The sequence below is a fragment of the Numenius arquata genome, chromosome Z (assembly GCF_964106895.1).
Source record: "Numenius arquata chromosome Z, bNumArq3.hap1.1, whole genome shotgun sequence".
In the NCBI taxonomy this organism is placed as follows: domain Eukaryota; kingdom Metazoa; phylum Chordata; class Aves; order Charadriiformes; family Scolopacidae; genus Numenius; species Numenius arquata.
The window spans coordinates 27,653,396-27,676,374 of record NC_133616.1 but is presented as its reverse complement, the minus strand read 5'-3'; positions in this window follow the sequence as shown (position 1 = coordinate 27,676,374).

Genomic DNA, 22,979 nt, shown 5'->3' with positions numbered 1-22,979 from the left:
CCCTGAGGTTTGGAAAACCCTAAGCCTCTCTCTCACCTCCACATAACTAGAGATGCAGTGCACCAAAACCTCTACAAATTTACCTGCCCGCTATTGTTCTGTGAAATACCTTGTCAGCACTATGCTCCTTACAGTAGTAGAAAGGAGTTTCAGAGAGCTGGAGAAAAACAGAGCAACTCAGGACAAACTTCAGTCAGAAAGCACCTGGAAAGAGACAGTACCATGGAGAGTTGTGGTTTCATCTTAGCTTATTCACGCTTGCCTCACTTCAAAACCCAGAGCACAAAAAGATTTCCACAAAACAATGGAATGGAGTCATACTTCTTGTTACATACCTCCATTCTAAAGCTAAGCAAGTTTTACTGCCTAAAACAACTGTAAGGATGGTACAGCTCACAAAGGAGCTTTCATGCCTTGCAGAAAGTCCAAAGAATAATCTTCCTAGGAGTTTGCAGGAATTGCTATTACTTCTACACAGAATCAACCCTTGAGGTGTTAAAAACATACTGGATTCTACATTTTTCCATTTACTAAATCTGACAGAAAACAATAAAATGAATATAGAAGAGTTATTTATCACCTCATGCAATTGCAACTCAGCTGACGTGGTTTAACACAGAGTGGAACAAATAAAATAGGAGTGAACTACGTACTAAACAGAAACCTGCATGTTGCCATGACCTTAGCTACCACATGGTCAACAAATGAGCATGTCAATTTCACCTCATGGCTAAGGGTTAATTTGATAAATCTGCTACTATGCTGGTAGTTCAACTGCTCCTCACTAGCAAAGGCTAATGTAACTTTGAATACATTTCTGCAGAAGTAATCTAAATAGTGTTCATAAATCATATATTAATTTTATAAATGGCGTAATAGTCTGTGGAGTTATAGATACTTAGTTAAATATTGACTTTCTGTAACTTAATTAACCAGAAAATGTGTATGATCTGATCATTAAATTATTTTAGATTTTTTAATCATAAAATTCGAGTAAATTTAATTTTAAAATGGTGATTATAGAAGAACTCTTTTCCTAAAAAAACCACTTTGAAAAGCAAGCATTAGTTTTTAATTAAGGCAAGTAGATTTAAGGCAAGTTGGGTTTTTTCCTTACTGTATCTTTCCAAATTCTCAAGAGATCCAAAGCAATTAACATTGAATCCAAATAATAAACACAGTATGTAAAAACTTAACTACAAATACAATTTAACAATCCTTTGCGTACAACCACATGTCCTTCCTAATGGAAGTACCACAACACCTCTTCTCAACAAGAACGTAGAGTAGGAAACATCCTCCCTTCACTAAATCTGTAACTCTGTTGTCTCTCCTGCTTAGGTCAAGCTACAGAATAATAAAGAGGTAAGAATGCAGCACACATCTTATTGGAAAAAAAGCAGTTAGGGCTCTAGATGGAGAACTCTGAAAACTTTTTTCAGCAGCTAAATAGGTGAACCTTCAAACTTAACCTAAGAGAGAGATCCTGACATTCACCACTCCTTCCAACAGCAAGAAACTACAATTATTCACTTATTTGTGCTTTCATTTACCTATAATGAGTTAGTCCTCCTTAGTAAATACTAGTTACTTTTTATAGTTCAACTGATCTAAGACTTGCACCGTCAAATTGCAGTCTCAGCTGTTTGCAAACTACCAAGAGACAAGGAAGAAAAAGCTCAGGTGACAGCAACTCATTTTGTTTGGATGAGGCTACACAGACTAATAGCTTTCTGGATAACGTGCAACAGGTGACACTGAACGTGCAACAGGTGACACCGAAAGACATCAGCTCAAATTCACAATCCTGGTCATCTAATCCACCAGCAAGTATACCCTTCAGATAGCCTATAAACATCCAGTATCGTTGTTGGACTGCTCTCCCCTTCTCCCCTTGTTCCCCTCCTGGACTAGGTACATTTGCGAGAGGGGAGAAGGGAATCAGACCAAAGGTCCAAAGGTACTTCAGAAACAATATACAATGCATCACCTGAAAATTCACCAGACATGAACTAGCTCATTAGAGCTAAAAATGTACTTATGTATTTTCGAATTTTAGCTCCACAGAAGCACAATAAATAGCTTTCTATAATCTTACATAACTGTGTTGTAAATAGTTCTGGCTCAGAACCCTACTACACTTTTCAATTCTTTGCAAGGGAAGTGTATTTAACAACACAGAAAAAGAAGTTATCAGACAAGAAAACAGAACATCTTAACTGAAGCAGAATAAACTGACTCAATGGCACCTGCAGACTGGCACACTGTACCTTTTAACAGGCTTGCTTTTTTCTATTTCTACTTTGCAACTTTGTGTGATTTAACTACATCAAGTTTAATTGTTTAGAAAACATCCCTGAGGTGGTATGTAAGAGAAAACAGTTAGATTAATTATTATGAGGCAATAAAACAGAAAAGAGAAGCCATTTACGTGGTAGATAAACAGTAAACACAGCTTTGAGTCATTAGCTGTAGCGGCAGCATCCAAAGCCTGAATAAAATCTAAAGACATGACTCTTGCCTTAAAGACCTTATAAACTAATTTCAAATAAGTTTCAATACGAAGAAAATGAAAGAACTAAAACTGTTTACTCAGAGAAGGTCTAAGAAGCTGAGGTACACTCAATGAACTGGGTCCATGCGTGGATGAAGTGAACTTTAAAAATTGTGCTAGATATTTCTTTCCTTTCATTAAAGAAAAGTCCCAAATGTTGCAAATACACTCAAGTTTAGTTATTATTACACAACCTTTGGTGTTCCCATAGCATGGTTACGGATGTCATGCAAGACTTGAACCAAGGTTAAAAATAACCTAGAAATTTACAGAGGAGGTATGAATCGCTAGAATTTAAACTTCCAGTCATCATTAAAATTTATATTGTGAAACAAGAAGTTCCTTTATTAAATACAATTTACAATATATACCATCCACCACCTCTTTATTTTGGGCCACTAAATCTGAAGTTAGGGGACCAAAGACAAACAACTTACCACGGTGGAACAGGATAAACAACTAAAGGTAGTGTACAAAACCAAGCAATTTAAGGTATCCTACCCCAGCTCTGGTCTGCATCTTTTTACATGCTTTCAACGGGAAATTACACTGAAGTAGACACCATTATCACAAAAAAGCATTGCCTTATTAATTTTACAGTGTACAGAAAAACAATAGATATCATTAAACTACAGAAGTTAACAACAATAAAAGTCTAATCTGTGGGATTCTAATCCAGAGAAACCTTGAAACGAAGAATAGTGGTACTCATAAATATATAGAGGATACTACTTTTACACCAGTTTTTTTTTTTTATTTGGGGGGGGGGTGGGATTCTTTTTTTTTTTTTTTTTTTTGCCAGGGGAGGGGGTGGCAAAGGTGTCCTTCTCAAAACTAATGATTGACAGAAAAAAGTATCTATCCTAATCAACTAAAGCTCCTGTCTCTTGCAATTCACAAGTAAAGAGGTAAGTTTCATCCAGGAAGAGTTTCAACAAGAAAAAAAAAATTCTATATAGAGCAATGCATTTTTTAAAAAGAATTCACTATAAATTAACAGTTTACATAAAACGGTAATGTAGACTTACAAACGAAAAATGAAACATACAATAAACGTCACTTCAAAATGCATGCATGTCTCATGTAAGTTCATCTAGCTTCTTAGATGAGCAATAATTTACTTCACTAAGGATAAACTCTTTCAGCTATATGCTATCCAGACATAATTTACATATAACTGTTTGGTCTCTTTCAATGAACAGAGATTGTATTTTAAAAGTGTCTGTGTATATATACACACATAGACATATTCAGATATGGAATAGCCAATTTGTTCCATGATTTTTAGCATAAAATTACCAAAATACTGTGTGCTATATTGTAATGCACAGAAAAAAGGTAGAAAAGTTTCAGTAAGATTTATTCAAATCCCATATACCCTATCACTGTACTTCAATGAAAGAATTTTTAGGATTTCTTTTCCTTTTTGTATTTCAAATAGCATAGCACCCTCTGGTGCATCTACTAGAAAGAAAATAGCTAAGAAAAACAGCTGTCATTGTTATGAAAAAAGACAACATAAAAAAAAAAAAGGAACCCTTAGAAATTTCAATTTCCTTCTTTTTTATTAAAATCTTTTCTAATTGAAAATTATAACTATTAAAGAAAAAATAAACCAAAAAAAAAGAAAGAAAACTTCAGGTGTGCTACTATAGAAAAAAAGACAGAAGTCTGAAACTAATCCTGTTTCCTCAATAATATTAAAAAATATTAAAAAATATTCTTCAGTGAAGTATTCTTTAAGAAAAAAAGTGAAGTTAAGTAATTTAGTGCAACAAAATGTTACATCAATCAATAAATTTGCTCTTGGTCTTGCAAGAATGAAAACTATTAGGACTACAGCTATCCGCGCAGTCATAAACTGCCAAATTTCACACCCAAATAGTCACACCTCCTTTTAAAGTCCAACAAGAAAGGAATTAAAAAATAACATGATTTTACTATATGGAACACTTCAAACTCTGATATGACATGTCAACTATTAAAACACACTTAGTCACTGGGAAAATAATTTCTTACAAAAGTACATTTTGCTTATCACAAAAGGACAGCTCACCACCTGCTTTAGGCAGCTCTTTTGTAAACTTCTGGAAGCCTCAACACAATGCACAAGAAATGAAAGTGACACCTGTTTAAATCAGCCATCTGTCCTTAACAAACTAGATTCAGCCAAATCAGTATACGTACTGCTGCTTAAATTTCCAAAATACAGGTATACATAGCAGGTGTGAGAAAAGAGAAGTATTGTTATGAATGGCAACCAACTTTACTTGAAATAGGTAAATAATAAACTGGTGGCTAACAGAAAAATATATTCTTAAACATTGGCCTATTCATTTTAAGTGTCATTAATTTTTCAGCCCTCATTCTTAGTAAAAAAAAAAAAAAAGTCGTTTCATTCATAATTTAAAAACATACTACTTTTGGTATTCTCATACACTCATTTGACAAAGAGTTTGATTTTGTAATGGAATTCCATACAAGGACACTACAGTACCACTGAAAGCTTCTTTTCTATTCTGTCTGTATTTGTGATGCATTCACAACACATCGTTTCAACTGAAAACAGTTTTTAAAAGGGACTTTAAGAGTCATACATCTTATGTTTTTAAAAGCCAATTAATTTTTTAAGTATTCCACACGACACTACATGCAGCTGATAAGCTTTTGGAGCACTTAAAAATACAACTAATATGGAATATTTTAGAGGGAATGAAGCCCTTCATATGAGGACCAAATAAAGCAAGGAAACCAGAAACACTAGCTAGAACACCGAAAGGAACAGCAATGATAAAAGATTATTGCATTTTAGACACTTGCTTACATTTCAAGTAAGAAGAGAGGGAAACTAACAGCCTTCCCTCTCAATGTAAAGTTTAGTAAATGAAAAGAAACAGCAACACTTATTTCTGTCAACAGTTTTGTGAATAACAAACTACTGTATCAGGTGGGAACAAGAAATGGAATAGCACTAACAAAGCTGAACCTAATTATCAAATAAAGCACCCTGACTTCAAACTCTTAACAGCATTGTACTTTCGATTCCCATTGCATTTACCTACACTACATTACTGAAAGGGTAGCACAATGTAGATTAGCTCACTGACAACACAACAGAGCATATGATCCAGACAGGCTCATTAGGATATGCTGAAATACAATTAGATAGTTATATAGTCTAAGTCCTGAAAACCAACGAATAAAAAAAAAATAAATCACAAGCCACCTCATTTTCAAACACTGGTTAGCATCACAAACACCAACTATTTTGATAGCTGTGGGCATTTGGGAATCAGAATACATAATGCAGATCTCATCTGTGATCATTACAGTATTTCAGAGAGAATAAAGAGTCAATACTTTTTTCAGTAAAGTCCATAATATTAAAAGAGGTCACCACAGCTGCACTATTATTTTCCAAATTGCAGTCACTGCCTAAAGAAAAAGTGGCTAATACTACTAAAAAGGTTTTTGTTTTTAGAAAGAAAATATGTTCTTTTAATGTGATTTTTAAGAAACATCTGTACGTCTCCTCACAGTTAAAACAGTCAGTTTGCCTTATAGCCTATGCACACACCTTCCTTTGCTACCAGAGTCTGGACACATGTTCTGCAGAGATTTCAACACCCGGGAAGGATTCTATCCCCCTTAGTACTCTGTCCCACTCTAAGAAGGCTATGCAAGAATGGCATGGTGGAGAACTGACATCTTCTCTTTTCAGCAATAGTAGATGCCAGGGATGATTTCACAACCAATGAATTGCATAAACTACCCGATAAAAGTAATAACCAATACATTAAGATTTAAATGTGCCATATAACTGATACAGTACAGTAACTGATACTGAAAATTCTTAATGTCTTTAGAACTTACTTGACAGCAGGACCTGGAAAATTAGCTCTCAGTGGTTTCATATTGAGTAAAATCATAAAAAGATGGACCGTTAGAGACCTTTGGTCGTTATTAAAAGTAATGTATTTTCTAAGTTCTTGTTGGCCCATAAAATGTACATTAAAAAAAAAAAGATCCAATATGCCTTAGCTCAAGAAATATTAATATCAACAATGCAATAACTACTTAGCACATTTTGTAGTTGATAGCTGCTTGTCACAGTCACTGGTAGCTTCAATATGAGACAAACAATATATTGTTGTTGAAATTATAACAAGAAACCCTGCATTTTACACATGGTTCTACAGATATAAAAGCAGAAAAAGTGTATACACAATTAAAATATAGGTTTTAGACTAAAACTAAGAGCATGCATTTTCCTAACTATGTTACTAAATGAAGCAATAAGGAAATCAATCAGTCATTGCTTCAAAAAGAAAAAAGCTTGCCAAAACAACACATGATTTGAGAAGCCAAAGGGGAGAGTGCAACTGGATATGAAGACGTTAAAAGAGAATTTCATTGCCATAATAGATGCCAAAAATTCACTTCAACTAGAACAATTTTAAAAGTATAGAGAGTATGATTTGACGCCACTAACAACACAAATCTTTAGACCTTAATAAGTAACCACAAAAGGATAAAGAAAACAAATATTTTGGATTGAAAAAAAATAATGCGAGATATCCTCATTAATAACACAATTTTACTACATCTCCTTGAGAGGTAAAAAGCTGCCTCTTCCCTCTTTCCCAAATGTACTCTTGAAATACAGCAGTACAAAAAACCACAAAGACTTTTTTTAAATATTATTTCTTGTTTTCTCCTTTCTTTGCAGCTCAGCACACAAACTCGCAGTCAGTATCTTGAATTTCCTTCATTATGGAGAGTTTAAGGAAACTGAAATGGATTCTCTCCACATGAACATAACTCACTTTACACATGAACCGGTCCATACTACACTGGCAGTATGAAAGCACCATTTAAAAAATAATTCCCTGTAGAAAGAGTACAAGGGAAAAAAAACCAAAAACAAAACCTGCTACTCTGTGTGTTTATGGGTGGGGGTATAGAATAAACAACAAAAAAACCCCACTTCACAATACAAAGAAAATACAGCCTGCACGAAAATAAGCAATGACATTAATTATGAATAAAAGAAAAAAAGAGATACACAAAGCACAGAAAAGTGATTGATATGATCGATAGCATAAAAGATATAGCAAGTTCACAAAAATCTGCAACATTTAGCAGTCACATCAAATCAGAACAAGGCCGCTGTAAGTGAAAGGGGGAAAAACACCTTCTCTTGATGTGCTACAGGATCCGTCACTGGCTGCATCTTTCCTCCTACCCCCGGGGTTTTTTTCGGGTTTAAAGTAAGTGACCTTAGACTGAGGCCGGAGCCTCGTTCTCCGATTTGTCAGTTCCCGCTACCCGTGCAAACGAGAGACCGAGTAAGCTGCATACCCACCGCATCCCAGCGATTGTCCTGGAGGTCCCGGACGCCTGCCGCCGTCCCCACCATCGCCGAGCCTCTCTCTCCCTCCTCACCTCGCACCGCCGCCAGCTCCCCTCCCCGCCCAACAGGCACCCCCATCCCAACCGCCCCCCTCAGCAACCCGCTCCCCACCCAACCGCGAAGTGCACCCAGGGGCTGGGGGGCCGAGGCGAGGAGATGGAAGAAGGGGGGAGAGGGACGGAGAGGAGGAGGCGGTAGGGCCACCCGAGTCCCCCGGGCTGCACCGCGACCCACCGCGCAGCCCAAGGGAGCAGCCCCGGCCCGGATGCTGCGAGGAAGAGGAGGAGGAGGAGGAGGGGGGAGAGGTTGGGGGGGAGGGGGGGAAGAGGCAGGCAGCGGCTGTGGGAGGGAGAGCGGAGGGAGGGCCGGCGTGCGCCCGGCAAGCGTATTCACCTGGGCTGAGGCGGGCTGTGGTGGTGTTCCCGCTGTCGTTGCTGCTGGAGGTGGCGGTTGTTGTTGTTGTTGTTGTTGTTGTTGTGGGTGACGATGAGGAAGGGGGTGAGGAGCAGCAGCAGGAGGAGGAGGAGGAGGAGCAGGAGCGGAGCGGTTGTTGTTGATGGGTAACAGTCGCCAGGACTACGGTGACTATGGCGCTTGATTCACAAGGCAACGGTTGCTATAACTCACAAAAGGGAGAGCGAGCGAGGGAGGAGGAGGCGGCGGCCCAGCCGGAGAGGCCCGGAAGAGGCGGGGCCTGTCCTAACGGACGGCGTCGGGGCGGGGAGGGGGAGGCGGACAAGGCCTCCTCAACCGTCCCGGGCACCTCCCCGGTGCGGGAGAGGAGCCGGGGCGGCGGGCGCAGGCCGGGGCGGCAGGAGGCAGCGACGGCAGCGGCGGGTAGCGGCAGCGGGGCCCGCGGCGAGGGGCGTGGCCGCGCCGATGCTGCTTGGGTCGGGCCCGCCGCCGCCTGACGCCACTTCCGGCGGGCGGGGAGGAGAAGGATGGATGGATGGATGGACGGACGGATGGAGGGGTGGGGGAGGTCTGGCCGCCGCGGGGGTCGCGCAGCGCCTGGCGGCGGGAGGGAGGAAGCCACTGCCGGGCGGAGCGGGCAGGAAGTTAGGTTCGGTGGCGGCTGGTCTCCCCCTCCCATCGCCGCCTGTCACAGGCGCCCCCACGCCTCCTTCTCTAGGAAAATGGCAGCGGGGAGCCGCTGGCGGTGGGGGAGCTGCCCGGCTGCCGCCATTTTAAGGCGGGAGGGACGGTGGCGGCCGGGCCCGCAGCACTGTGGGCCCGCGGGGGACCTGCCCACCTTGGGCTGCTGCGGCGGGGAAGCGCAAGGCCATGCTGTGGCCGAGCCAAGGCCCTAGGGTGCCCGGTGGCCGCCCTGGGTCCGTTTGGCCTGGCTTCACTGAAGGGCCTTGACCCCTGTGCAGGCGGTGAGGCCGTGGATGCAGTGGTGACAGGCAGCGGTGAGAACCAGCTGCTCTTCTTCTGCCAGTCTGTGTCTCTGTTCGTGCTAGGGGTGTACCTGGGGGACAGGTGACCTGGAGGTGGAGGTGGTTTTCTGGCTACGTACAATGCCCGCACATCTAACGGTCACTACAGTCTGGCTCTAGTCCCCGGGCATTCGCATCTGCAGCTCTCCACCAACTCCACTGCAGAGTATGTCTGCGGCTCCATACATAGCTGCAGCGGACTGTGTAGCCAGTAATGCTTGGCTGTAATCTGTGTAAACCTCATAATTCTTTCATGACCATTTCCTGTGTACCGGTCTGTATCCTAACACGTTCTGTTACCAACATATGGTTGAACAATCTTGCCATCTTTTATCATACCTGTCACTATAAGCACCTGACTTTTGCCTCATGTACCCTACAACCACTCCACTGCACGTGTCCATACACGAACAGGTTGAAATTGCTCTTGCATTCTACAGAAGTGTTACGAAAACGTGAATAGATGCTAAACCAGTAACTAACTGCTCTGCTGGGATCTTCAACCTCCGGGGATGGCTGGGTGTTTTAAGAGTTCACACTCACTTGCAACAGAAGCCTTGTCAATCAGAAAGGCTAAGATGAGACACAAACATAAGTAATTTAATAACAACACATAACAATGCATTTAAGCATTCAGTTCATTTAAAGGTAGAAGATACTTTGATAAGCATCTTTCATTCTATCTGGCCAGCAAACACAGAATTTTCTTTACCTAGTAGTACATTGAAAAGTTTGAGGATTTGTGTTTTCGTTACATTTTAAATTTAACGTGAACAATGTAAAGGACAAAAAGGGGTGTTGAAGTCATTTTACCAGAAAATTATTGCCAGAACAATGTGACTCAATTCCATGGGAAAGCTTTAGCAATATTCATCTCATCCATGTTGCTAAAATGTTAACCTTAAGTTTTTTACTTCTTGATACCGTACTGTGTTTTCTGTTCTGTCAATTGTCACTTGCATGCATATTTCCCTGGCAAGATGAACAGGGTGAGCTGTGGTAAATGTCATAAAGTTGAAGGATAAAAGCACTGGGCTGTTAATTTGCATTCTCAAATCATGGAACTTCATGTGTATGTCTGTGTGGAAAGAATAAATCAAACCTTATTCAGACCTTAGGAGAAATCAAAAGTGTATACATATAAGTATCACTATGCTTCTTTCCTTGAGTCAGTATATTTGCAGAATATTTTAGTCTATACCAGCATTTCAATCTATAAATACATGATCACTTGCTGTGTCAGAAAGAGGGTAGTAGCTACTTTTGTTACAGGGAAATTATTTAATCACGTAGATATTTTGATGCTTCCATCTATGAAATTAATTTGCAGAGGTACCCACTTAGATCAGACAGGGCTTAATAGAAACTGAAGTTCTGTTTCAAATAATTCCAAATACATTTCTATTTTATCTCAAAATTTTATCAAAGAACACGTCTCATCTTGACTTTTGAAGAGATAAACTCTTTTTTTTTAACTTAACAGTTACTCATTGCAAGATAATTGATAAAAGCATTCAATCACTTCATAGAACTTCTGTAACTAATGACAGTATTAACTTGCTAAATTGAAATATGAAAGTGCTATCGATTAAAGTGGTTGTGTTATTAAAGGCCTTGTATTTTATATTTAGTTGCAGGATATACTGTATACCTCAAAATAATTGTATGCCTTCTTATATGGATAAGGAATAATCAGAATATAATCAAAGTTTTTTATCTGTGAACTAAAACAGGGTTGAACATAAGTTGTTCACGTACTTTGAAATGTATCACTTTTTGTTGTCAGAATCAAAACTTTAACACCTCTGAAAAAGGTGTGGTTTCATATGTAGGAATTTGTACTGCCGTTTCTTATGTTGAGAATGATAATGTAGGAAAGTCAATTCCTATGAACTACTTTTTTTTCTGATACTAGATTTGTAATGTTTTCAGGTTTTGATCTTCAACAGAATTACATTGCCATCCCTCAGGACTTTTGCAAAATACAGAATCTTACAGAGTTTCCATATTTCTTATAAGGTCATAATTAGCCAGTCTAGTAATGTCATACAGTATCGCCCATTTTTTGTTGAGTCTACTTCATAGGTTATTTGCATTTCCAAATGGTTTTCAGATACAGTCTGTCATTTGTAGCATATCTGAAGGATACCATAAGGCATTCCTATGAGCCATGTTGTGCAGAACATAATATCTACATATCTTATGAAACAGTGTAAATACAATGCAAAATACTAAAGTGTGTACGAGCAATCAACTGAGTCAGACTATGGGTACTTCTAAGCCAGTATATTTACTGGCCCAGCTAGTATAAGTCAATGCCTAGAGAACTGCAAGAACAAGTGTATCTGTGCATTTCACTTGTTAACTTTGCCATCCTGTGACCGTTTTCAGCTCAGGGATTTCTGAACCCTGCAGGATTTGACCTTTTTATAACCTTCTGAGAATCTTTTTCCAAGAATTTGTCCAGTCTCCCCTTAAACTCATGTATAAGCTTTGCATTCACAATGTCTTTTGTCATGAAGAGCCAGCTGTCTGGCAACTATTACATGAAGAAACAAGCCCTTTTGCTTTCTCTGAAGCCCAGTCCCACTGGTTTCTGTCTTTTCTATTCATGTGAGTGCTCATGATGAAGGGGAGAAAGCAAAGGAGATATGTGTAGATGTTGATGTCAACGGATAGGCAACTTAGTGCCAGTCTCTGGCTGGCTGCTTGTCACAGTTCTTTTGGATACCATAGTAAATACAGAGACCACCACACAATTCTGCTTAAGTAATTTAATTATTTATTACTTACCTAATTGGTAAATACTAGTACACATAACAATCTTACACTGATCTTATGCTACCTTGTAGCCATAACAAGTCATTCCCCAGTCTATTGAGCATTTTCTACCTATCTCCCTCCCTCATGATGTGGATGTGCCCTCTTGCTTGATGACCTGCATATCTGTAGTCCACCTATGTGTGGTACACATTTTCTGAATGTCTACTAATATGGTGGGGTTTTATTGAGTTAGGTGAAGTTGACTTGGACCATGGGGTCCAAGTTCATGCTGTTTGCATGAACAATATGTGCTTTTTTATGATGACTTTTCTCCTTCAGTTAGCATCCTGGAGTGTCACAGAGTCACAGAATCATAGAATAGTTTGGGTTGAAGGGAATCTTCAACTTGACCTCTGGTCATCCTGTTCCAAACTTTCACCACCCTCATCATAAAAAACTTCTTCTTTGTATCTAGTTTGAATCTACCCTCCTTCAGTTTAAAACCATTACCCCTTGTCCTGTCAGAAAACGTCCTACTAAAAAGTCTGTCCCTGACTTTTTTATAAGCCCCTTTTAAGTATTGAAAGGCTGCAATAAGATCTCCCAGGAGCCTTCTCTTCTCCAGGTGGAACTACGGTTAATTGTAACATACTCTATGTTAATCTAAGTTGAGTTACCCCAACTCTCTCAACCTGTCCTCATGGGAGAGGTGCTCCAGCCCTCTGATCAACTTTATGGCTCTCCTCTGGACCTGGTCCAACAGGTCCATGTCTTCCCTCTACTGAGGGCTCCAGGGTTGGACACAATACTCCAGGTGGGGTCTTATCAGAGTGGAGTAGAGGGGCAGAATCACCTCCCTCAACCTGCTGGCCACATGTCCTTTATGTCCATTCAGAAATACCAGGATTCCTCTATGAATCTGTACCAGATGGCTGAGGAACTGAGACTCCTTTTTCTCTACTGACTCAGTTACCAGTGCAGCCTGCATGCTTGACCATGGGGTGGGAACAGACGGCCACACTGCTTTGCTGGGCAGGAAGCTCAGTAGTGCACCCATTTTGTGGTTACCTGGGCCCTCTGTTATGTGGACAGTATTGCCATGCTGCTCTGGAAGTCCTGTGTTCTGATGAAGATAAGTTTATATCTTCTCCTCATAAAAATTACTTTATCTTCTTAAACTACATTTTACCCTAGCTGCTGGTCCTCTCATCAGTGGTTGAGGAGAGGGTCATTGACAGACCATCAGTTTGGTATCCTCCTGGTAGTGTGAGTTTTCTCTCCACACAGTTTTACAAGACTTGCACTTTCCTTGTTTCCCTGTTGTTTCCCACAGGTCATCCAGTTGACAATTCCAAGAGAGAAGACATAGGTAGTACCGTCATTTGCAGGGATGAGGAAAGAACAAGATGACAAGAACTGATGGTAAAGGCTGACCATAAAGAGGAAATGTAAAACTGATGACAGCTGGCATTTTATGTGCATAAAAAGCACTGCAGGATGTGGCATAAGCTGTGCATACTGAGAGCTTTCTGCTGCTACCTCTGTGCTTGCTATACACTGGAGGACTTAAGGGGGTACAGCCCACCCACTGAGTTGATGCTCTTGCCTCCACATTAGCAACTGAAACATATGTGCACTCATGGAATACATCTTCCAGTTTGGTTGCATTGGAAAGGTGCCTTGAAGAGGAACCTGAAGTTTGCATGCACGGAGATTGCATCATTAAGAGAATCAAAGCACGGTAAGTAGGGGTGATATTTGCCTTGACAATGCACTGTTGATATAAACTAAAATGCTGTAGTAGGCTAATCCATAGTCAATTTAGAAGCTTGAAGTCTCGTACAGTTTGGTTACACTGAGTTTGTCCAGTATCATACACAGAAGTCTCAGTAATTATTTTTAAAGTTATATTGAGATATATTCCTAGAGCAGCTTTACCTATATAATGAGTAAAAATAATCCAGTATAAAAAAAATTTCATCATTCTTCAGTATCTGATGTAACAAATGTGAAAAACACTGAGTAGGCATATGTTGAGCCACATTGTATCTTAAATAAACAAATACAGATTTGTTTGGTTGCCGTGTGAAATCTGAGATTATACCAGCCATTGAGAATCCACTTTTCTTCAGGAAAATGACTAAAATCTCCATCCCTAATCCTGGAAGAAATTCCTTTGATTACCGAATTCAGGGTTTGTGGTTGTTTAACCAGACCTAGGACAAGTCATTTAAACAATTTCTACAAAAATAATTTTGCTCCAATTTCCTAATGTCAGGGAACAGTGCCAAATTGATGACCTTTGTAGGTGTGGCAACGCCTGAGGTTCCTGAGTCTAAGCAGTGGCTTTTGTACAGCCGCCAGAGAAGGTGTTCAGCTGGCCACACATGAGGCTTTAAAATTTATCCCTTATGCTTAAACACCATGGCAGAAGAGTCTGTGGGTGGGATGGAATTATCACCTTGATCTGTTCTGATTAAATCAATCCACTCCAGACAGTGACAAAGGATAAAGTAATTAATTGTCACTTTCTACACTCTGGTGTCCTGTGGTTTTAGTGAAAGTCCTTGCCTCCACCAGGCTATGGCTGGACTTTGTAACTGCTGTGAAGACCAAGTGAGCATTGCCCTTTCTAGAAAAAAGAGTTCAGACTACTGAAGTAGTAAATGAATGTTTTTTGAGAATGCAACACACAGCACTCTTTGTGAGAACTGTACTACCTACTCCATGAGTGGGTAATTTTGCAGAAGAATTTTAGAAATCTAACAGTGAGCTTCTCTAATACAACTATCCACCCTCAAGAACATATGCCTAGTAGATCTTAATTTAAATCCAGCATACAATTATAAACCAAATCATCCACTTGTTTACAGGGATTTGGCTTGTTTGTTGAAGTCAAATAGGGATACTTTATCACTAGGCTGGGCTAGAGTAGACCAGTCTAGGGACTTCTGGTAAACAAGCGGCTTTGTTTGTGATATAATGCTTTGTACATTGAGTCAGTTAGCCAAACGCATACAACGTTATGAAGAACCAAATTTGCTGTGGGAGTTGTGCTATATAATGAAGGGCATTATGGCCTGCTTTTGGTATAAATATGTACAGTTTTGCTTGACACTTTTTTACCCCATTGAAGTGAGCCTAGAGAAAACATTTATTCAAGCCTCTTATGTGTATTTTCATTTCTTTCCTAATTTGTACAATCAAATCTGTCAAATTCAAAACCTGTTACATACTAAAGCTTAAAATCTGTTACTATTTGGGGATTTATTTTTTCTTTTTGGTAGCATCCAAAATTACAATCATGTGAAAAGACTCAAAAGTGCATGGCCTGTTCCACACATGCAGAGCTCCTTTTGCTTGACTGAGGCTCTGTGGGGATCTTCAGCTCTTTTTCACTGTCCTGTGATACCTCTCCTGGAGGCTAATCCTAAGTGGTCCTCAGAGTGAGCACGACTACTTTGTGTCCAAACCACAAGCTCGTAGTCTGCCTTGCAAATACCTGGATTACAACACCCTGCCTAACATAGGGGTGGCTTTGGGGACATCAGTCTTTGCAGGAGCCCTTGCTGCTCTTGCTGGCTCTGAGCTGCACCCCAGCAAGCCAGACATGGGTTTGTTTGTGGAGGCGGGAAGCAGGTGAAGACGCTGTCTGTGCCCATTGGTGGTGGCTGCAGGGCTATGAAACGGAGGCAGGCATGTCTGCCCCGGCAACAGTGGTCAAGCAAGGTGGTCTGTGACCAGCTGTCCCAGAAGGTTGACTGGGGTATTTAGGCTGCTGGACTGCAACAAACCTGGTGCTTGTTTAAAGCAGGAGGGGGCAGGAAGAGCAGAAGTCATATTTCCAAGAGCTTGATAATCAAGGCAAGTGCAGGTTCTGCCAGCAGCCTGCTCCATAATCTTGGCTCATCACCCTAGGGGTGAAGAAGGCTCCAGTGCTTTGACAAATGTGGGTGTGAACTCCTTCCCTGCTGCGAGCATCTCATGAGCTTCCTCAGCAAAGGACCCTGGCAGTGGGGGACCAGCCATGTTTGTACCTGTGGGCCAGGGTAAGCAGGGACATCCTGGGTGTGCAGAGCCCCCTCACAAGGCTGCTGGCCATGGGAATGCTGGGCAGGAAATATGGGGGTGGCATCACAGCAGGCAAGCTAGCACAGGGGAGCCTGGGCACCATGTCCCCTACCACAGCAACTAGGAAAGGCAAAGGCCAAAACTCATGGCAAAAAGTAAAATGTGCAGAAAAATGGCCCATATTGCCATCAGAAGATAGAGACAGAAAGAAATTTTCATCTCATCCCTCTACACACTGACCCCTTGGTTTTTTTTCCCCAAGTGCTATCTGAGTCTGCTTAAAGCACATGATATGTAAAATGAAAGACTACAGATCTCTGTTCAACGTGATCCTGATATTTCCTAAATACAAATTTCAGATCCTGTTCCTTCTTGCTGAGGCCTTGTTGGCAGCAGCACAGCATGGCCAGTTCTTGTTCCTGTGACTGCACTGTGCTACCATCAGGTCTCACTAAGGTTCCAACCACAGAACTGTAGAAGCATCAAGGCTGGCTGGCACCTCTAGAGACCACCCAGTCCCACCCCTGCCCAGAATAGGTCAGCCACAGTACATTGCTCAGGGCTGTGCCCAGTTAAGTTTGAGTATTTCCAGGGATGAAGACTTCACAGCTTCTCTGAGAAATCTATTTCATTGTTCAACCACCCTTACAGGAAATGAAGTTTTTTCTGGTGTTTAAATGGAATTTCGTGTATTTGCATTTGTGCCCATTGCTGCTTCTCCTACTGCTGGGGACTACTGAGGAGAGTCTGGGACCATCTTCTTTACTCTGCCCATCATGTATTTGTATATAGTTATAAGATCTCATGAGCCTTCTCTTCTCCAGGCTAAAGACTTCCACCTCTCTCAGCCTTTCCTTGCATGAGAGATGCTTCAGTCTCGTAACGATGTCCATGTCTCCCTTGTACTGGAGGGCCCAGGACCGCACACAGTATTCCAGGTGTCTCTCACTAGGGCTAAGAAGAGAGGAAGGATGACATCCCCCCACTTGCTGGCAACACTCTTCCTGGCAACACTCTTCCTAATTCAGCCCAGGAGGCTATTGGCCTTTGCTGCAAGGGCACATTTGCTGTCTCATGGTCTACTCATCCTCCAGGACTTCGAGGCCTTTTTTGTCAAAGCTACTTCCCAGCTGGTCAGTCTTCAGCCTGTGCTGGTGTGGGAGGTTATTTCTCCCCAAGTGCAGGACTTGGCATTTTCTTTTCTTGAGCATCATGATGTTCCTGTTGGCCCATTTCTCCAGCCTGTCCAGGTCCTTCTGAATAGCAGCGCTCATCTCAGTTCCGTATCATGTGCAAATTTGCTAAGGCTGTGCTCTTGTCTCACCATCTCTAGGCCATTAATGAAATTGTTAAACAGTACTGGATTCAGTCTCAGCCCCTGTAGCATATCAGCAGTGACCACCCCACACCAGCTGGACGTCATGCCAGTGATCACAATCCTTTGGGCCTGGCAGTTCAAGCAGGTTTCAAGCCACCTCCATTTTTGTAGTCCATGTTTTATCAGTTTGTCTGGGGATGTTACAAGTGACAGCATCAAAACCCTTGTTGAAGTTGAGATAAACAACAACCACTACTTTCCACTCATCTAGCAGGCCAGTCATTTCATTATAGAAGGTTATCAGGTCGGTCACACATGATTTACCCTTCATAAATCCATACTCCCATTCACCTTTTCTTCCTCAAAATATCTGGAAATGGTGTCCCAGATTGCTTGCTCCCAGGCACTTTCTCTGGAATTGAGGTGAGAGTGATTAGTCTGTAGTTTTCTGTGTACTCCTTCAGGCTCTTCTTGAAGATAGGGATGACATTTGCTTTTTCTCAATCTTCAGGAACCTCTCCCAGTTGCAGTGACTTTTTAAAAATACTTGAGAGTGGCCTCACAATGACATGGGCCAGGTCCCTCAGCACTCGTGGGTGCAGCCTGTCAGCTCTTGTGGATGTATGAATATCTGTCTATGAAGATACGATGAGAGAGTTGGGGTTGTTCAGCCTGGAGAAGAGAAGGCTCTGGGAAGACCCCATAGCAGCCTACCAATATCTGAAGGGAGCCTACAGGAGAGCTGGCGAGGAACTCTTTGTCAGGAAGTGTAGTGACAGGACAAGGGGTAATGGTTTTAAATTGGAAGAGGGGACATTTCGATCAGATACCAGAAAGAAATTCTTTACTGTGAGGGTGGTGAGGCACTGGAACAGGTTGCCCAGAGAAGTTGTGGATGCCCCATTCCTGGAAGTGTTTAAGGCCAGGCTGGATGGGGCTTTGAGCAGCCTCCTCTAGTGGGAGGTGTCCCTGCCCATGGCAGGGGGGTTGGAACTAGGTGATCTTTAAGGTCCCTTCCAACTCTAACCATTCTATGATTCTATGATCTAGTCTGATCCTCCTCCGCCAACGATAAGTATTCCTTGCCCTGGTCTTTCCCACTAGTCATAGTGACCTAGGATTGCTTACCCCTAAGGACTGAGGTGAAGAAGGTATTGACTAACTTGGCCTTACCATGTCCCTTACTTCTAGATCCCTGACCCATTCAGCAGTGGACCCACATTTTCCCTATTCTTCTTTCTCCTGCCAATGTACCTGTAGAAAGCTTTCTTTTTCTCCCCATGTCCCTCATCAGAGTCAACTTTCCTAAATCTTCATAAACACTTTTCCTAACATTAGGGTCTGCCCACTAATCCTTACCCATTAGCTTCCAGACACCTCATCATCCATCCCAAGGCAGATATCCTTGCATCCCCACTGCTCTCTCACATAAAAGATGATGTCCCCTCCTCACCTTCCCAGCCTGTCCTTCCTACAGACCCTGCATCTGCCCATTGTAGCACTCCAGCTATGTGAGTTATTCCAGCATTCTCTCTGATTACCAGTTCTTGTTTCAGGCCTTATATTTGTTGCTTATTGGTGGTTTTGAGCATTAAGTAAGTGGCACTCTCATGATGGCTGAGGTATTTTCTTAATCTTTGTGAATCACCAAAATCCTATTGCACTTCAGTACTTGGATGACATTTCACAAGGTATTAAATGCAATATATATGACAAGAATGCAGTCTTACTTTCCATCGCTTTCAAGAAAAACAAGGGTAGCATTTCTGATTTTAGACATCCTTTCTACAGAATTTCATGTAAGGTTTTAGATGAATGCATTTTGAAATGACCATGATTAAGTGGATGTATCACAAATTAGAAGTTATTTCAAGTAACTGTAGCATGTTTTATCATTTATTTTTGGCAAGATGTAGGGGGAACAGTAAGATCTAGATTGTGCAAGTTGCTCACTGCCAACTTCACTGTCTATTCAAATACTAAATTATCATCCACAGGAGAACAAACACAGTTTTTAAAGACAGGAGAACAGAAGCATGAGGAAGTGTAAAGATTTTTCCAGGATCACACACTGAGCCAACAGAAGATCAGAAATTTGTATCCTCATATTCTGCACTGGGTAAGAATATTTAACTTATCTCTAACTTACATAAGTTTATAAGGCACTACTTAAAAGCAGAAATTTCATGGCAAAGTTCTTCTATGGGCTTCGTGTTATCAAGGATCAGACACTGTTGTTATCTCTATGCCCATTCACAGAGTGCAACCTGCAAGTTGTGTTCAACGGCTGCAGAGAGACAAGAAGCAGTTTTAGCATGCAGTCCAAAAAACCTCAGCTTCTACAAGTGCATACATTCATAGTCTCACTGTGGACAGAAGGGAAGGAATTTGGCTGAAACTCTGGGTAGTTCTTGCCCGGGCAATGTAAAGGGAGTTGAGGTGGAAGGAAAAACATTTTCAGCTAGATCCACGCAGGAACATAAATGTTGCAAAAGCGAGTATGCAATGTCTACCAAAAGCAGCAGCTAAGTCCTGGCTTGCATAATTGTGGGGTGCCCATGCATCTCACAGAAGATTTACTTGCCACAGGAGGGATTCACTGTCCCTCCTGAAGGCTGAAAGCTGTGCAGCTCTCAGCCTACTCACATTTCAGTGTTGGGCGCTTAAGCCTTTCCTCCTGGTAAAGCAACAATGTAGACCAGCAGAGCCATGAGGCACTTGAATGATTCCCCCTGCTCACCGTTACTCACTGAGTATTTGAGTGAAAAATCCTGTGAAGGGGAGAAAAAGCAGCATGAAGATCCCAGTTTCTGCAAATCAGAATGAAGAGGCCTATATGAGGAGGGAGATAATATGTCCTAAACAAAGCCTAAAAGCAGACAAGAAGAAATAAATTGTCTCATCATCAGTAGTTCTAATGCTTTTTAATGGCGAGGATCTTGTCAGACGATTTTGTAGCAGGTGTAACCTCAAGGATAGTACAAGAAAGAAATAAAATATAAAACTTTGTTACATGTAACAAGTATTTTATCTGTTGTATCTTGTTACTCTTTGCCTCTTTTGCTACATAGTACTGTTTTGCTGTGTGTTACCCCTAGTTGCAGGATGCCAACCTTGCATGCTGCTGTTGATGTCAACACCAAAGACATTATATAAATGATGGGGTGTGGGAGTGTCCCTCTATCCCTAACTCCACCTTTTATATGTAAATATTTGGCATGACAGCTGAGCTGCTGAGGCAGGTCTAAGTTTAAAATTAAAGTTTGATTCTGGCATTTCTGGAATTCTAAGCATAACTTCACAAATTTAATATTCTTTCAACCTGTATTTGTAGGGAATGTCAGAAGAAAAAGCATTAGAGGTAATTCTGTTGTTACATATATTTATAGGCAATTAAGCTTTCTTTGAATTTTAGAATATTCACATGTGATTATATGTACTTCTCTGTCTGTCTGCAAACTGAAAGCGCCAGGAGGATGCTTTCAGAAAGATTTAGTTTACATTTTTATGTACTTTATCAGTAGCTGAAGGAAATACTTATTAATGGGATTCTAGAACAAAACTATTGTAAAAATATACATTAAATCTGTGATGTACTTTATTATAAGGTATCACATTTTCAATACTAGAACATTTTCTTTCTGTAAGTTCTCACAAAATAATGCTTCCTTTGTAATTACTTTGCATTCCCCCCCTCCCCCCTTTTTTTTTGGGGGGGGTGGGGGGGGTGGGGAGGGAATGAATTCCTTGGAGATCTCAGGATTATTTCTCCTCAAACAACTTCAGTGGAAAATAAATTTTTCCACATTTTCTTTTTTTTTTTTTTTAAATTTTAATATATGATGCAAAATCAATGTTATTCTATTGGGTTCTTCCCTCAATATATATTACATTTTCCTAGTCTAGGTTCAAATGGGTTTAATCAAAAAGTAAAAAGTAATTTCTCTGGTATTGGCCATTTTGATTAAGTCTCTAGGCTTCATTCTTAGGAAATCTGTGAAGTTATTAGTTTACTTAGCACCATAGTCAATTTCAAAGTATGATCTTTTCACCGTACACCAAATAAAATTCCAGTTTATATTAATAATTAAAGTAAAACCTTATCTGAAAAGTGACTACATAACATGGTACCTTTTTTATTAGACAAGGACTCTGTGTGTACAGACAAGACACAGATGTGGCATGAACCCTGGAGATTTGGTAAGAGGTATAAGAGACTGGGGGAAAAACTCAGCGAGAGAGATAACCAGCCTTCATAGGTGTAAGTAAGCACTGTCAGAGTTCCTGTCCTTTTACTGAGAGGAGATCCCAGCGATTGTTGCCCCGAAAGAGAAAATGATTAAAGGGAGAGCTTGAGGTTTTGCAGTGTTTGCTTGTTTTTATGCTTCAAGAGGAAGCAAATGGCTTGGGGCCAGCTCTGGGTACATTTAGCCATTGCAGAAGGTAGCATGCCAGGCATTTGCTTTCTCCAGTGCTCCTTGGCGTTCTGTCCTTACTGGCATGTGTTTATGCCTTCTTAGGAAACATTTTGACAATGGCAACTAAGGCACAAGTGACTACAGCAGTCGGAAGGCAGAGGCGGAGTACCATTGAAAAGCTATCAGAAATAATTAAAAGCAGAAGAGGAAAGTACCTGTGTGATACTGCAAGGCTGAGCAGCTGCATTGTGGATGATAGCATGCTGCTACCATTGCAGACTACTGTACTGGGGAAGGCACTATTTTCTTAGCCCCCTCCATTGCCCCAGTCAGTCTGCCCAGCAGTGCCTGAGAATAAAAAAAATTTGCACTGAAAATTTGAATGCATAATGCTACAAGTAGCCTGAATGTTCTTTTTCTCTAAGTGTGAGTGAATGTCTGCAGACAGTGACTGCAACTTGGCACACAGGTCCTTTTCTAATCAGTAGTTGTTGGAATAATAAAGGGAGAACAGGGAAGCCATCTCAGCACTTTCAGGAAGCCTCCCCAGGTGACTCTAATATTGTCTTGAAGTAATTCTGTGATCTGGGAGTGGATTGTCAAATATGAGAAAATTGGAGGTCTTAGATCAGTCCAAAACAAACTAAGCATAAAACTGTCAAGCCTTCTGTACCAGGCTTCCATAGCATGTGAAGCCTTAATAATGGAAAACTGCCCTTAAGGACGCAGGTGTTTTCTGCCAGTCCTGCCTCTGCTGTTTGTAAAACATTGAAAAAACTTTTTTCCCCTGAAAAGTTGTATTGTAACTTCTCTGTGCAGGTTAAGAAGGAGATAATGCATCTCATTTTCTGGTATTTAAAAAAAAAAAACAAACCTGTTTTGTTTTCTTTTAAAAAACAACTATTAAAAAAAACCCTGTTTGTCCCTAATAGCAGCACCTACAGGAACTAGAGTAAAAAAATTATATACCAGCCTTATGAGATGAAAATAACTAGTGGCAGAA